The following is an 11967-nucleotide window of genomic DNA, read 5'->3' as shown; positions in this document are numbered from 1 at the left end:
GCTCTTCTGGACAGGAATGTGGCAGTTCTTCATAATATTGAGGAAAAGTATCCCCTGTGTCCAAAGACCCCTCTACTAGAATTCCCTTTCCAGACAAATTCCCAACTAGGGGACATGCAAGGTATGCATATTGTAGGGGAGTCGAGGGCACCTAGATGTGCCTTGCCGGGGGAACTGAGTGGGATAAAGGTGGTGGATGCATAGTAAGCCATATTAGTCCAGCATTAGAGGATATACAAGCTTTGTAAGACACATCCTAAGAGCAAAGATGTGTCTTAAAAACACAGTATGGAAAAGTAAAAACTAAATGGGATCTGTGGTGAAATTAACTTTAGGTAAATTAAAAATATGTGTAAAAATATTACTATATATTTTGCATATTAAAACTTTGTCTATATAATGGAAAGCAACTGAAGGATAGTAACAAAGTATGAGGGGGGTCTTGTGGGGAACAATGCTATATTGTGCCATGAGCTAAACTAATTCCACACTCTTTAGCTGAGAAAGGAGGAGGGAAGGGAGAAGGGAGAAGAAAAGTAAAAATTAAAAAATACACAACTGAAAATACATATCATTTTCTAATTACTAGTCTGGATATTTTCAATTTATGACATAACTTGTGCATAAATTTTCATACTCTCTTAAACCTATGGAGTTCCCTAAAAACCTGAATTTCTGCCATACTACAATCATTATAGACTCTCCTGTTTTGACCCAAACAGTGAGGTGAGGACCTGATGATAGACTGTGGACATTCCCCTAACAGGCCCAGGACTCAGAGACTTCCAGGTAAATAAAGTCTAGGAACCTTGAAACAAAGGTTTTATGAGTCCGCAAACAATTCTCCCCTTGGATTAAGTGGTAGAATCTCTGACCTTTGGATGTATTACCATGGTTTTGTCTTCTTACCATGATTTTCATCTTCTTCTTAAGCAAGGCAGCAGTTTTCTAAAATATGTTTTTGTTCAAAACTTTAATTTTTAATCCCTTCATGACACCATCTTTTTAGATCAGTGCTGCAAACACTCTGAAGACAATAAATTGTGGTCAATAATTATTATTACAGGGTTATGCTTTGATAATGGAGATCTTCAATTCTAAAATGAGTGCTGTGACTTCATGCAGGGATTTCTAGTCTCAGAGCTAGCATGGGGCATTTAAAATAAGGAATAGAGACAGGGGAATTCCAGAAAGCAGGGGAAATTTCTGAAAGTGACAGTGAACAGGCAAAAGCAGTAATGGTGAACATTTGCAAAGTTGGTAAAGGCAGTGACAGGAAAAGATAAGCATTAGGAACAATAACAAATAAAATAATGAAATGGAAAATCAGTAAAATATTTGCTTAGGTAAATGTGTTCATTTCCTTCAACAACACTTATTGATTGTCCCACTCTGTGACTGGCTGTGGGAGAACACAGCTGTGAATAAAGCATTACCTTAGAACGAATGGTCTAGTGTGGAGAATAGGTTAAAAAATAATGAAGATTCAATGTGCTAACCACTGTAATAAGGGTATAAAAATACTGTGGAAGACAATGGGGAGAGTAATTAATTCTCCCCTTGGAGATTAAGAAAGGATTTATAGGATGTCATTTGACCCTCAATCCAAAAATGAAGAATAAACACTATTTGAGGATAATCATTGAGTAAATAATACATCCTTATAATTTATTACTATTTTATAGTTACTAAAGAGTCCTCGTTTTAGAATGATACTTGGCTGATATTAATATGAAAATTATATTTAAAACAGCAATTACTGTAAGCTAGTTGTATCTCATCTGATTCTTTAGATGCAAATATAATTTTGAAAGATGACTTCATACAATTCTTGTCAAGATGTTTGACCAAATTTTCCCTAAATTAGCCTAAAAATCACTTATTTCTCTTTTAAGAGTTAGAATTTTTTTCTTCTCAAAAATAAGGTTAGGTTTCTTTGAATTTAACAATTCCCAGGTCATCACTCCAGTCAATCCAGCATAATTTTAATTAATACTGTTTTAATATAAACTGAAGAATACCATAGTATTTTGAAGATACTAGAAGCTTTGAAAACAGTAGAGCAAGTGGTAAAAATGCTAGAAGATAAAGAAGTCATCATATAGGTTAATGCCTAGCACAGTGCCTGGCATTCCATAAATGTTTCCTGATTAAATAAATCATAATATAGCAACATGAACAATTTAATCATTTAAACTGAATTTACTAAATTAATTTAGAATGAGATCGGTCAAACCACTTACTGAAATGAATTGTCATTTGTCTGAGTAACTCAAATGTCTAGTCAGATCCTGTAGTCAAAACAATTTTCCATGTAGATAAAGATAGTCTTTATCTCCATGTAGAAAATCAGCACTGACAATAACATAAATGGAGTCGTATCCTGCAGGAAGAAGGAAAGTTCAAATCCTTTCTGAATAACAGCAGTTTTTAGTTCTCTAGTCTTCATCAGTACTTTACTAGTTTAAAAATGAATTTTCATCAGCCAACTTAAATGTAAATAAGAGTAGTAGGCAGTACGTTGAGGTTTTCCCATGATGAGAGCAAAACCAGAGAATACCGCGCAGGAGCGAACACAAAACTGACGCAGAGCAGAAGGTGTGTATGAGGATGGGGTGATGTGCCAGCATCTACCTTTGTATAATTCAGTGCCTGTTTTCATTACAAAAGAAAATAGTATGACAAATTCAGAATTCCCCTTGAAATTGCAGCCTTAATGAAGATAAAGATTTGTGCTCTGAGTTCCTTTTAGAGCTAGAAAATTGAGTCCTGAGCTGTCATTTGTTTCTAAGCTGTTTTTCAGTTTCCCAGAAGACATAGTAAAAAGAGGGGGGAAAAAGCCATTTTCTAGAAACCACAACAGTTTGAATTGTTTTATTTTGCTGTTGTTTAAAATGGAAGAGTGTTTAAAAGATAACACAAGTGACTCCTGGAGGAAGGACTCCTGAGAGGTGAAAGTTGCCTATTGGGAGGTGGTCTTACTCCTACGTTCACAAAAGCTTCCTTCGGAAGACAGAAATATAGCATAAAAATACACATGCTTGGTGACAGGGACATTTCCTTCTGAACTTTAGTAACAGAGGTTTATTTTATCAGTTATTTCAAAATTGTCTCAATGTTTTGAAATTTTAAAAATATCTTTGTGACAGATATATTTATTTTGTTCAGTCATTATACTCAAGGGTTAGAAAAGGAAGAGGTAGGATTTTTATTCTTTGTTCTGTCAAGAATCAAGTCTCTGATTCACATAAAGAAGGTCGGTTTAATTTCCACAATGCCACATTAGCCGTCCTCCCATGGGGACAGGTTAATGATTGTAGGGTTCGTCCTGCAAGCCACAGAACCAACTGGGTGTCAGGAGGGAAAAGGAAATTATTGGAAAACATAGTTTGAAAATTGGTAAGAGGTTGTTCTGGAAAATGTGTGAGATGTCCAAGGGGATTCTGGAGCTTTGATGCATGGACAAGACACTAACATTGCCTGTAAAAACTGGGTACTCACTTGCCTAGTTCTACCGCCAAGGGGTGGGGAGAGAGAGGTATTTTCCCATTCAGCTTCCATAACAGAAGTGTGGCACTGGATCCCTCTGACACTGTGCCCAGTGTGGTCTTTCTAAAAAGACAGGCAGATATCAGTTGCTGAACAGTAACAGATAAAAAAGTAAGAGAAAAATGTCTATGGTATTGTTTTTCCCTCTTCTCTAAAAGACATAAAATATGAAGACAAGAGCGAGAGCTATAAAAGCCTTCTCTTTTAGGCTGATTATCTTTCAGAGCCCTCCAACGCAGTTTGGAGGCCAATTTAAATGACTGCAATGCATTTGAATGTCTTAGATAAAAGACAGGTTTCCAAATAGCATTTCGGTCAACTGGAATTTCAATAAAACCTCAAGCATAATCTATTTATACACACTTTGTAAATGACATGACACTAAACTGCCAGATAAAATGTGAAAGAAGCAATAAACTAACAGATGTTCTGTTAACATGGTATCCATATATTTGAAAAGGTACAGAATGACTTTCAGTATGATACCTTATCTTAGGGAAAATAGTCATTGAAATAAATCTCTGATTTGTAGACAAGAAAGATGGAAACGTGAAGAGGTTAAAAGCACAGGCCAAATACATTATAATAAATAACATAGCAGTCAAAATTGCTTCATAACAGATAAAACAAAACAAAAATCTAATACAGCTAGAGTCCTTTGGAATTGAGCAGAAAAGAAATCAACGTATAGAGATAATAGTCAAACTTTTTTTTTCTAATGGCCCCAGAGGAGTGCTCCAGATGCCGGAGTCTGGAAATCTCAGGCCAGAATGTAAAAATCTATGCCCAAATCCATTCTCCACACAAGAACCAAAATTAACTTTCTAAAACACAAATCAAATAATGTCATCCTCCTTCCTTATAAAAGCAGTGTCTTCTTTTGCCACTTAAACTATAGTTCAAACAGCACACTGGAGCCCCCAAATGCTTTCTGCCTTCTGCCTCTGAAACTCTATTCATTCTTCCCTTTGTTTTCTGTTTCCCCGATTCACTGGTATTTTAGTTTCCTAAGCAAGCTTAAGCTCTTTGCCACCTCAGGACCTTTGCATATCCTGTTTTCTTCACTTAGAATATTCTTGCTCCTTTTCTACCTTCTCTTCTCATGGCTAGTTACTCCTCAACCATCAAATTGCGATTTAAATGAGCACTCCACACCCCAATATTTTCCAAAATGTAGAATCATTTAGTTTTTTTCTATCACCCCCACATCCTGAGGATGCTGGACAGGTCCTTTTTTCCCTCTTGAGCACTTCATAGTATCTGACCTGTAGCAAAATAGCCAATTAATATTGGTTGTATGAATTAATGAGTTTTGAATAAGTATTTCATTCTATCATTTTTTACTTTTCAGAAAGGTCAGGTATATTTTATATGAAATAATATTTCATCTCATGATTCCTATGAATTCCTTTTAAGTAGATGAGATTAAAACTATGACTCATCAAATCCACCAAGGCAAGCAACTGGCTGTAGTTTTAAACTAAGGTGATGTCCTATGATTAAGATGGATCTTTGTAGCACAGAAACTTAGAGAGGAACCCAAGCAGACAGACTGTTTGGGTGGGAATCCAGGCTGAATTATGTCTCAGCTATGGGACTTCAGACAAGTTACTCTCTGATACTCAACTTTCTCATCTGAAAAATGGGGAAAATAATCCTCTCATTGGGTTAAGGTCAGAATCAAATAAGACACCATAAAGAAAGCATCTAAAATAGCATCTAGCATACTGTGCAATTATTTTTATTACCCAAGTAAGACCTCCAAGTTCAGTGGACTTTAGTATATTGAAAATTGCAACATTTTCCATAATCATTAGACCCTGACCCTCCTTAGCTGCTTGCCTAGTTGCTCTAGTGATTGAAATCATTTCAGAGTTTGTGTTATGCTATCTTTCCCACCCCACACCAAAAAAAGCTCTACTTACATGGAGTTCCATCACTTACCTCAGAGTATCTGCCATCACTTACCTCAGCTAGTCTGATCTGTTTCCAACTTTAACATATTTTGGTTATTTGAAATGTTGGATTCAACATTTAAAAAAGAAATTGGACCTGATCTGTACCTGGCATTATACATTGTTCCAGGTTATTTGAATCACATACAATTTTAAACCCCTATCTATAAAAAGTACTGGCAAGCAAAGGAAAAAGTATGTGAAACTATTACTTGTTATAATATGCTTTCTCCTCCCCTGACCTCTTATCCCTATGTCCCATGTCATAATTTCAAAGTTATGTGGAACACAGTATCAATCAAATGACTGCCTGTTCATTGTTATCAAACAGTTTTCAGGAAAGAAAGTAATACTTGCATAATAACAAAAAAGGGAAAGAAAGCAGATTTAAAGATGCCTTTTTTATGAAAAATTAAATGGCTTGTTACCTGAATTCATAGCAGATGATCCTTGCCATTAAAGTCATATATTGAATAATGTATGTACATTAATAGCCCCTTGTTATCCCTGTCAGCCAAAGTTCTATAATATTGCAACTTGTTTTCCACTCTGGAGCCCACCTCCAGTTTATATTTAATATTATCTATATATCAATGTACAAATGCCCCAGTTGTTTCTACTAGTTTATGATCAATACTATTAAACAAGATGCTGTTACTTAGTGTCCCTAGACTTTAAAAATATGTACAAGTAATTTTTACTTGTATGTAGGAAAAGAAAATTGAAGTATACTTGAATGGGACCTTGAAATTTGTAACTCAATCTCTTACCCAAACCTGGAGACTCTGTACACAGCACAACTCAGGCCACCACTCACTGTATTTCCACATATCTTTGCTGACGGAGTTGTTTAGGTCTAATCAGAGTCAAATGTGCCTTTCTGAAGCTTCTGGATATGCCCTAGAGAACTTCGCAGATACATACAATCCTTTTCCTACATGACATTCCATAAAAATGAAAGGACAGTAATCGTATCACCCCCTCCTCCAAAAATGTTTTTAGTGTTTGAAATAATAAATTTATTATCTTCAAAGAGAGTTGGACTCAGTCTGCACCCCTAAGTTTCCATTTTCGCAGTCTAAATATTTTCAGTCCTTTTGTTTGTGGGTGCTTCATTCATGATAAGAGTTTATTCTTGGACTGTCACTTAAGAAATTGAGCTATAGAAATTAGATATCTGGGCTAATTTTATTCCTCACCTATTTTCAGAATTCAATAATGTAAGAGACTGTATTGGGCTAAATGGTAGCTCCCAAAAAGATATGAATGTATGCTAATCCCTGAAATCTATGAATGTGAGCTTCTTTGGAAAAGAGGGTCTTTGCAGATATAATGAAGGATCTTGATGACATCAGCCAGGATTTAGAGGGGGCCTTAAATCCAGTGCCAGGTATCCTTAAACACAGACAAGAGGTACATCAAGAGTAGACAATGCAGAGACCATGAGAGACAAGGGCAGACACAGGAGTCATATAGCCACAAGCCAAGGGAAGCTCAGAGCCGTCAGAAGCTGGGAGAGGCAAGAAAACAATTCTCCCCTAGAACCTTCAGGGGGAACTTTATTTAAAACTTCTGGACTCCAGAATTCTGAGATGACAAATCTATGTTGTTAAAAGCCATCCAGTCTGGAGCAATTCGTTAGGGCAGCCCTGGGAAACCAATGCAGAGCTCTGGATCGTTCTATATCCCCAAACCCATTAAAGAGAGCAGCTGCCAAGTGACAGACCCTGCTGTCTCTTTGTCTCAGAATAACTTTACCTTCACCGTCCCCTGGTCTTCATTTAAGATTGATTTGTTTGTGACTTTTAATCTCATTTTTAATGCTGACTGTGGGGGGATATCCAAGAGAGAGCCTTGGATTCAAGACACTGACTAAGGCTCAGATGGATCTGGAAAATCTCAAATGTATACTCTTTGCACCAGAAGATGCTGAACATTCATGACCTGAAGATACAGTGAGAACCCCAAAGTTAAAATAGGGATAAATGTCACATTGGAGGCTCATTCCTTCCCATTTTCTCCATCTCTCATGATTATGCTCCTGCCACTAATTATGAAAAATGGATTATTAGAGGAAGAGATTGTAAAATTGTGCAAAGACGGGAAAAAAGTCTACTCAGTCAGTAGCCCTGTGTTAGATTGCTAGGGCTACCATAACAAAGTACTACTGACTTGGTGGCCAAAGCAACAGAAATTTATTTTCCCCGGTCTGGAGACCAGAACTCCAAGATCAAAGTGTCAGCAGGATTGATTCCTCTGAAAGCTATGAGGGAGAAAGTTCTGTGCCTCTGCCCTAGCTTCTGGTGGTTGCTGGCAATCTTTGGCACTCTTTGGCATGTAGAAACATCATCTGCTTTTAGCTTCACTTGGTGCTATCTCCAAATTTCCCGTGTTTATAGAAACATCAGTCATATTGGATTAGAGGCCCACCCTACATGAGTAAGAAGGACCTCATCCTAACTAATACTTCTGCAATGTCCCTGTCTCCAAATAAGGTCACATTCTAAGGTACTGGGGATTGGCACTGCAACATTTGAATTTTGGAAGGACACAATTTAATCCATAACATCCCCCCCAAAATTAGTCACTCTTGAGGTATATTCTATATGTTCAGAATTGTGCTCATTGTCATATGAAGTGAAAAATTATGTCATGATTTCTACTCTAAGAAGATTTTCTTAATGGACATGTGAAACAGTAACTGAAAAAATTGATTGCTTGTGTAACATGAAGGAAAGTACTGAGTCCACTTAAGGTATCTAAAGTAGTCAGATTCGTAGAAACAGAGAGTAGAATGATGTCTCCTAGGGGCTGAAGGGAGGGATAAAAGGGGAGTTGTTTAAAGAGTAGAGTTTCAGTTCTGCAAGATGAAAAGCTCTGGATATCTGTTTCATGACAATATAATATATTTAACACCACTGAAATGTATGCTTAAAAATGGTTATGATAGTAAATTTTATATGTTTTTATGACAATAAAAAAATTAAAAAATAAAATAGTTGAAGTGAACAACTGAGTAGGTTAGTTCAAGCACAAATTGGACATATGCTTAAAACATGAGAAGAAAATGGTAAGAGTGAAAAGGAAAGTGTTCATGAAAGTCAGGAAAGACAAGAAAAGATTGAGGAAATATTAAAGGCCAGAGAAAACCAAGGAGAAATCACTCCCAGATTTAAGGTAGACCCTGGATCAGAAAAAGGACACCAATGAAAAACTGGTGAAATAGATAAGTAAATAAATTTTTAAAATAAAAATAGAGTTTAGTTAATTACATTGTCCCAAAGTTCCTGTCCTGCTCTTGATAATTGTAAGGTCAGACGTTAACATTAAAGGAAAAGGAGATTAGAGCTATAAGCACCTCCTATGACCTATTTTTTCATCTTTTCTGTAAGGCTAAAGCTTTGAGGAGATTAACCTCTTTAAACCACATGAAGAAGGAGGCAGAGATCAGGGTGATGCTTCTATATGCCAAAGGCTGTCAGCCCTCACCAGAAGCTGGGAAACAGGGCAGGGACCTGACGAAGGACTCTTGGCTGGGTAGTGCTGAAGACCCACCTGGGACTGAAGACCCACCTGGGACTGAAGACAATGAGTGGGCAGTGTCACTAGTCCTTGGAGTCATAAGATCTCTCCAGGAGGCTCAGCAACCTGAATATAATAAGAAGGTGGCTGGTTCAGCTAGTGGAATCAGGTCTTTTAAGGGTAACAGTATCTGGCAAGTCTAGAGATGAAGAATTGAGGGCCCTGGAAAAGAAAGAGAGAAAGAGAATGAGAGAGAGGGAGAGAGAGAGAGAGAGGTTGAAGTGAGGTGTTATGTGGTCAAGGTTGAATATAGAAGTGAGTGAAAACCTCAGGGCTGCATGGCATAGGCTCTGGAGCCACTAGACCTGAATGTGAGTCACTATCCTCCTTTCTGTCAACTTCTGTCAAACCATGTATTCAACCTCTCTATGCCCTGATTCCCTCATGCATGACATGGGATAATAACTTCTACCCGATAGACTTGTCATATAGTTTAAATAAGATAATTTATGTAAAGAATTTAGGACAATATAACTGCACGATAAATTGTAATTGTTATTGAATAAATTGGTTGAAAGAAAATGAAGAGGTCAAGAAGATCAAAGTCTTGATGAAGTCAAGATTTGATTAACAGGAATAAATAAGAGAGGATTGAGAGAATCTGAAGTTGGTCAGAGAACGGAATACTAGAGTTTATGGTTTCAAGGATGAAACGTTCCAGAGAATAAAAAGTTCCAGGATGGGCTCAGAGTCTCACGCGTAGTTAACATGCATGACTGTGGGGGGCACTGGAACTGATGAAAAAGCCACAGCTGGGAGGCTTCTGGGACAGATCCCAAAAGAGGCAGTTTTAACATTTTTCGTTTTCACTGATATTAGCATCATGCAGACACAACTTAACTCTACCTTATAAATCTTTAAATAACACTATGAAATTTGTGTTAACCTAGATTGGTTTGGTTTCACTATAATTTCCTATTTTATTATTTGGTTTTATTGTTTCCTATTTATTATTGGTTATTTTATTATTATTTCCTCTACTTATGATTGTAATGAAGACACTGGGGAAGACAGTTGTGCTTCTCTTATCTTGTAAGTCCAGTGGATCCAGTTCTGCCTTTTCCCCATGAACAACACATTAACTGAGGTCCATTAAGCAATGAGCCAAGGAACGCTATGTAATGTAATGACAGTTTCCATTTAAATTATATTATAAACAATATTCCATTTAGCTAATTTACAAGATCAAAGCATAATTATTCCAACATAGTTTCTAAAGAACAAATTAATTCAAATCACTAACAGATTTGCAAAAATTGATTTTGTAATAGCATATTTCAACAGAATAAATGATTTAAACTAACATAACTTGTTCAAATTAATAGTAATGTACTTGAGAATAATTCATAGAGATCTTTAATCTAAGAGAAACATGTAAAGATGGGAAATATGCAAGGTTTAGAAATATACTGCCATCAATTTGAGTGACATTAACATGGTTCTTCTATATTTTAATGATACAACCAGTCTAGAAAACACAGTAAGTAATAATTAGAAAGATAATTGGGATATTCAAAGCCTATGATAACATAATCAATGTACTTGAACTTATATAAAGAATTATAAACTGGCAGGTAAAACTCTAATCCTAAATATTACACATGATAACCATGTAATTTTAGTATTGATCAGGAGTCTTCTCAGAAGAATAACATCATTTCTATTATTAATATACCAAAATGTTACATTATATTAACAAATAAGATTTTTTGTAAAGCTTAGCCTATTTTACAAAACACCAAGCATCTAAATATTTAGAAATATTGATGTTGCTTAATATTTTTGCTTCATGTAATATAATAAAAATATAGTAGTAAAGTACAAACATACATACTGACAGAGCAATGTAATATTGTGGTTTAATGCTTTATGAATTATAGTTGGTGGCTTTTGCCATAAATTTTCATCAGAATGATTTATTCTTTCCAAGAGAAAAAAGGAGTGGCTTGACAAATATTTCTACTATCATTGTGGACCACTGGCCAAATCCATTCTAAGTAGTGAAGATAAGGTTTCTGTTGCTTAAATCTGTCAAAAAATTAATATGCTTTTATATAACATTCATCTTAAAGGTCTAAATGTACTTCATCTTGTTTTCTTCTTCTCTCACATCTGCTCCTATAAGGCAAGATTTGGCCAAGATCCTATCCTCTGACCTCTATTTTCTCTCCCTAACAGCAAATTAATTGCATTAAAAGTAATGCATGCTTATTAAATAAAACTACTCAAATAGTACCAAAAAAATGATGAAAAGCATCAGTACCCCTCTACTTTCCCCTATCTCACTTCTTCTATTCCTCAGAAACAACCTCCTAACCATTTCTGGTTTACTAACTAACTGCTAGGCTTCTGTATACTTCAGTTTGTTGATATAACAACTCAAAGCTATCCATTGATTCTGCACTATGAATTTTGAGGTTTTGCATATTTGTACTCTCCTTTCCGTTTGTTTATAGTTAGATCATTATCTTCTCCCAATGTTTATAGTTAGATTATTATCTTCATTTCTCTATTGCTTACATTCATCCCTTGAAATAATATCCTCAAGCCTGTTTCGTAGTCATTAACTTCAGGCAGAATCTCTTAACTCTCCACTTAAAATATTAAGCTATTTGGCTCCCTACCCTTGTTTCCACTTTTCTTCCATCCCAATATCCCTTCCACATCCATCTTCTACCACCTACCTTTTATTTTTATTTTTTCAAAGTTGTTAACATATACCTTTCTTGCAACCACAGCCTAGCTGTCTGTGATTTTCCACAGATTCAGCCTAAATCTGGTGACCTAGAAACAGCATTTTTACATGATCATTATTACATAAATACCTTTCAAAGTTAAATGATCGTTATTACATAAATGCCATTCAAAGTTGGACCAAGTA

This window comes from Manis pentadactyla, chromosome 6, assembly GCF_030020395.1.
Source record: "Manis pentadactyla isolate mManPen7 chromosome 6, mManPen7.hap1, whole genome shotgun sequence".
In the NCBI taxonomy this organism is placed as follows: domain Eukaryota; kingdom Metazoa; phylum Chordata; class Mammalia; order Pholidota; family Manidae; genus Manis; species Manis pentadactyla.
This window is presented reverse-complemented; position numbering follows the sequence as displayed.